The sequence below is a fragment of the Siphateles boraxobius genome, unplaced genomic scaffold, assembly GCF_051911475.1.
Source record: "Siphateles boraxobius isolate OS27281-9 unplaced genomic scaffold, OSU_SipBor_1 41, whole genome shotgun sequence".
In the NCBI taxonomy this organism is placed as follows: domain Eukaryota; kingdom Metazoa; phylum Chordata; class Actinopteri; order Cypriniformes; family Leuciscidae; genus Siphateles; species Siphateles boraxobius.
The window spans coordinates 42,860,730-42,866,729 of NW_027509042.1; the positions used below are offsets into that span (position 1 = coordinate 42,860,730).

The following is a 6,000-nucleotide window of genomic DNA, read 5'->3' on the forward strand; positions in this document are numbered from 1 at the left end:
TGAATCCCAGTTGTCTCCGACGAAAGTTTATAAAACTATCCCGTGTAAAGTAATCACTACAGAGGCTGGTTTTGGTGGTGATCCTCAGCTCTCCATCAAGGTGGCTCTTCACAAAATTACTCCACCTCTTCTTGATGTGGTCGTTTTTAGGAAATTTAAATAAGGACACCGATCTGTTTTGTACATGATCCCATCCAGGTAGTACGCATTTCCGTTACGAAGACATAAGTAGCAAACTGTACGCTGTAGTAACTATAATAGTACTGACAGTAACTCGCGATTCAGCGGCAAACTGATGCGAATGTGCTCTATTTATATTGTTAGTGGAGTGGCCAGCCTCAGTGGCTCCAGTGCGTCATCAAGTAGGGGCGTGTCCAGGAGCTCAGTGGCTCCAGTGCGTCATCAAGTAGGGGCGTGTCCAGGAGCTCAGTGGCTCCAGTGCGTCATCAAGTAGGGGCGTGTCCAGGAGCTCAGTGGCTCCAGTGCGTCATCAAGTAGGGGCGTGTCCAGGAGCTCAGTGGCTCCAGTGCGTCATCGAGCCCCGTTTTAGACCCGCCCAAAAAATCCGGAGAATAGCAATGGTGAAAAACTGTTTAACGGTCTAACTCCACAATTCAGTACTTCACATTTCACAGTCTTTGTCATATGTTTTAGCAATACATTTCTAACATTTATAATGTGTTTAGAATTTTTTTTTTTAATTGCCTTTACAAAGGCAAAGCCTTTGGCTTTGCTATGTGAGGATAAATGTGCTGGTTACGTTCGTGAGACAATCAGCTGATTACTATTATTATATTATGTATTAAGACCCTTGATCCTCACCTGACTATGTCTTTGTAAACTTTATCCATGACAGAAACTTGGTTTACTCTGGCTATTCTCTGCTGTCTCAGACGACAATGTTTGTCCCTGTTTAGCCACCGTAGCTTCTTCGAAAGGGAGGGGTGAGCAGTGGGCTGAGCCCTTAGTGCAAACTCGCAACCGAACCGCTAGATGTCGCCAAAAGTTACACACTGCACCTTTAAAAGGCTGATTTTCGCGCTTCAGGGCAGTGACGAGTACATATGAAGGATATCAAAGAACCATAGCAAATAACACAGTCGGAACGTACCAGAGAAATTGTACAGCCCAATGGGGAGTGAGGGTTTGAAAATAGTATATTTCCTGAATTGTTGGTATGTGATGATAATACTGCATTTAAATACATACAATTTTAGATAGGCTTACATTATATTTTATTAAATGCTTTTCAGTACCCCCCAAATTTCATTTTCATCCCTTTTGGGAGGGTCCAAGTCTCATCTGGGGGGTCGGAACCGGATCTTATTTGACACGTAGCTCTCAACAGAATAAATACAATTTTTGCATTCCAAGTTTGTTTATTTGTTTTTCAGTCAAAACTATCATCACAAAACATTACTGTAGCAACACCATGGTACAGAATTTGAAAAAGATACCAGGTATCTAGATTTAAAAATAAAACGTGACTTATTTGATCATTTTCATATATTATTACATTTGATAATTACATAAACTATAATGTATACAGTATTGGTCAAAAATGTTTTTGACAGAAGTCTCTTCTGCTCCTTAAGCCTGTATTTATTTGATCAAAAATACAGAAAGAAACAGTAATATTGTGAAATACTATTATAATATATTGTAAAATGTAATTATACAATATTATACTGTATTATACAATAATTACAACAATATAAAATATTATATTAATTATATTATAAAATACTAAATAATACTATAAAATAATATAATACCTGTTGTCTTCTAATTATAATAAAATATAAATTATAAATTTAATTTTGATAAAACATAATACAATTTTTATATTTTTACATTTCAAAATACATTATAGCTATACTTCTCCGACACATCGCGTTATTTACTTTTCACATAATTTGTATTTCATGTAACGTTAACGGTAATTACTATGATGCATTTCCAAACACATGGTATCGTTACTATAATGCTAAAACCCTGCATTACCATATTACTTTTTGGGTGGGTTTGTTAGTTAACGCTATACTCATTTCACTGCGTCAAAGACCTCAAAATCCAAACCACGCACACACACACACACACACACACACAGACAGACAGACAGAGACTACCGTTACTTTAACAACTAATTAGTCATCTACAAAACAAATTTTTAAACAAAAACCTTGTGACCAATGGAAACCGCACGGCGACCGCTAGCTCTTGTGTTCACCAGCTTTAACGGTAACAGACACATCCGGTTACCGCATTAGCAGCTGCTAACCTCATACCACCTTTAGCCCAACAACTCCCATTAAACACATATGAATTACACGGTCACACACCTAACACCACCACTGTTACAAGTCACAAAATGTCAATAAAACATTTAGCGTGTGTGTGTTGAGAGGCTGGATAACTCCTACCTCACATTAGCGGATCGATGATGAAAACATGTACACAAACACACCGCTGTCTCAGGCGACGCTCGCAACGGTTCTTCTGGGGGAACGTAAAAAACATTTCTTTTATCTCTCGGCTGCTTTTATCAACTCGCTTCCCACGGTGCAGTGAGGTGAAGGGAAACAAACGGAGTTCATGCCATTTAGGCTGAGAAGGTTCAGGAGCAGGGGGGTTTCTTCTGTGGGTTCTGAACAGCTATTGGCTTGAGCACAGTCGATCACACACACACACACACACACACACACACACACACACACACACACACACACACACACACACACACACACACACACACACACACCATACGAAGACACTTTTCTACGGTCATTTCTGCCAACAACAAAAGCTTTTGTACATCATAATTAGCCTATGACAAACTAAGTCATATTTATGAGATAAAAAACTGAAATGAAGATTTAATTAAATCTTCATTGCAGTTTTTTTATGTCATAAATTTGACTTAAGAATATTTTCTTAAGAAAACGAAAGGTCGGAGTTATTACTAAGTTATATCATAGTTTTGACATAAAAAGTCGAAATTCTCATTTACAGTCATAAATAGGCCTATGACATAGCATACCAAGTAATGAGTGAAATAAAAAGTCAAAATTATGACAAACATGCGAAGTCAAAATTGTGAGGATAATTGTGACTTTTTATACCATAATTATAGTTTCCATTTTTTGTTTAAAGTATTACTTATATGACATAATTTCGAATTTTTATCTCGTAAGGGACTTTAAGTTATTTTTTTATCATCACAGAATGGATTAGTATGCCATAATTCTGACTTTACCAAAGCATGATCTTTTTCTTATGTGGCAGAAATGGACTTTGAACAGCTATGCAGCTCACAGTGCTGTTTTACCTAAGATGGAAGTTATCCAAATGAAGCTGATGTAATGAAAACTATAGCCAGATAATAACTATAACACTAGATCTGTCATTAACAAACAAGCATCAAAGTACAGTGGTGCCGTATTACTATGATATTTTGGAAATTCACCCAGGTAAAACCGATGTCCTTAAAGGGATAGTTCACCCAAAAATGAAAATTTTGTCAGTATTTAGTACTCTCCCTCATGTTGTTCAAGCCCGTAAGACCTTCGTTCAACTTCGGAACACGAATTAAGATATGTTTGATTAAATCTGAGAGCTGGATATCTCCTCCATAGGCTTCTAAGGGATTGAAACTTGCTCCCCGAAAAGTTATTAAAGACATCGTTAAAATAGTCCAAGTGACTACAGTAGCTCAATCTAAAGCTTATCAAATGACGAGAATACTTTTTGTGAGCAAAAAATAAATAAATAACGACTTTATTTCAACTAATTTCCTTATCTGTGGGCCTTGAGTCAGTTCACTAGTGTAATAGCGTAATCTTCTGTTGTTATATGTCACACGCATCACACACATGACCAGCGTTGGCCAATACTGAGCTTACGTGTGACGTAGCTCTACGCTATCACACTAGTTTAACTGACTAGATATGGAATTACTTTTGTGCCAATAATAATGAACGTAACTTTTCAAGAAACTGATGAAAATATAAATTGAAACTGAAAAAAATATCTTTGAAACTGAAAAAGAATAAATCGCGGGCACATTTTTTTACTTCGTTCTTAATACACAGAATGTTTTGCTAACTATTTCTCATAATTCATTTGCAGATCTGCTCTTACTTACTAATGCGCGTTTTCAGTTACGCTTCTCAAGTTTTCGTTTAAGCTCCCTGAGTTTTTGTTCGAAAAAGCATTTTTTTACTCATACTAGCTACATATAATAGCTTTATCAGTCATCTTTATCACACAAAAGTAATCAGAATAAATATTGTGACCAGGGTGATACTTCAAAATAATTGTGTGTTTACATATCATGAACAGAGACGTGGTCTGAGTTCAAAAACTCTGCATCACAAATTAATCAGAAATTGAGAAATTCAGGTTTAAATAGCTTCATTGGTATGGTAAAAAAAGGCTTTTCATTGCCAAAGTTGAATCAGGCAGTGATTGACAGCGCTCTGGTCCAATGGCATCGGTCATTCTCTGATACAGTACTTTTTGTACTGTAGGCTACACAGTACAGATACTGTAAAGTACTCTAGCCCAATGTTGTTTGGGGTGGCTGGGGGGAATATTATCTAACCGAAGCAACTATGATCTAATCAAAGACATAATCGTATGTAGATAAACAAGTCATGCAATGATTGGGCTAACAGTTGAATCAAGACAACACTGTATAATGTTATGGGCTCACTAAGCTCTAAAATGCCTCACCACCTTAAAAAGCAAGTACTGTATTATAAATAGTATTAGTATTGTATAAAAAAAAATATTAAAAAAAGAATTACCACGAGTATCCAGTATCCTGATAGTGACGATGACTAATGATAATGATATCATTCGTCTGTAGGCTACTATTCCTTCTATAAGAAATCATCTCAACAATATAGTGTACCAGCAAATAAATACAGATACAAACTTAATATCAGTAAAATGAAATAGAAAGCTGCGCTTACAGACGCTCACATTCAAACATGTAAACACAACACTGACGTCTTCACTTCCAATTCACGAAGCTGTCAATCAAAAACTCAGTAGCCAATGAGAACACACTGCTACTAGCCCCGCCCCCACGATAGATATGTGTCAGAATTGCGAACGAAAACTCAGGGAGCGTAAACGAAAACTTCAGAAGCGTAACTGAAAACGCGCATTTGTAAGTTCAGATCAGCGAACGAAATATGAGAAATAGTTAGCAAAACATTCTGTGTATTAAGAACGAAGTAAAAAAATGTGCCCGCGATTTATTCTTTTTCAGTTTCAAAGATATTTTTTTCAGTTTCAATTTATATTTTCATCAGTTTCTTGAAAAGTTACATTCATTATTATCGGCACAAAGTAATTCCATAACTAGAGGCCCAAAGAGAAGGAAATGAATAGTTGAAATAAAGTCGTTATTTTTGTTTTTTTGCACACAAAAAGTATTCTCGTCGCTTGACAAACTTGAGATTGAGCTACTGTAGTCACTTGGACTATTTTAACGATGTCTTTAATAACTTTTCGGGGAACAAGTGTCAATCCCTTTAGAAGCCTATGGAGGAGTGATCCAGCTCTCAGATTTAATCAAAAATATCTTAATTTGTGTTCCGAAGATGAACGAAAGTCTTACGAGGTTGAACAACATGAGGGTGAGTAAATACAGACAGAATTTTACTTTTTGGGAACTATCCCTTTAAAATACTGCCATGGCATATTAATGTAATAATCATTGACTACCATGGTATTCATCTAATACCATTATATGCCACAGCTAGTGGTTTTTATAGCACAAATCACTGAGTTTTATTGGGCTATAACAGAGAAGTCAATTGTCTGTCTGGTCACATGATGGTGACGCCAACCACGTATCTCGACTGTTCTAAATTCCATGTCTAAAAAATAAACCAATCAACCCACTCACATATCCTTAGCTCTACATAACTTTGTAAGTCTTAAACACACAAATTAATGCAGACATTTTCAAGTCTTTCTTTTCAGGGG

General features: G+C 36.3%; 1 protein-coding gene across 6 annotated transcripts in view; it reads right to left on the reverse strand.

Annotated features, from left to right (window-relative positions):
* The window catches only part of st3gal3a (ST3 beta-galactoside alpha-2,3-sialyltransferase 3a), a 67,777-nt gene extending 65,068 nt beyond the window's left edge, over window positions 1-2,709 (reverse strand). For 2 of the 6 annotated variants that reach the window (XM_077199820.1, XM_077199816.1), the window contains exon 1: window positions 2,424-2,555. The gene's annotated coding sequence lies outside the window, so the exon portion shown is untranslated. Of the gene's footprint in view, window positions 1-2,182; window positions 2,247-2,423 lie in introns of those variants that run through there. The other 4 variants (XM_077199817.1, XM_077199815.1, XM_077199819.1 and 1 more) reach the window with 4 other exon arrangements.
* Between the last annotated feature and the right edge of the window lie 3,291 nt (window positions 2,710-6,000).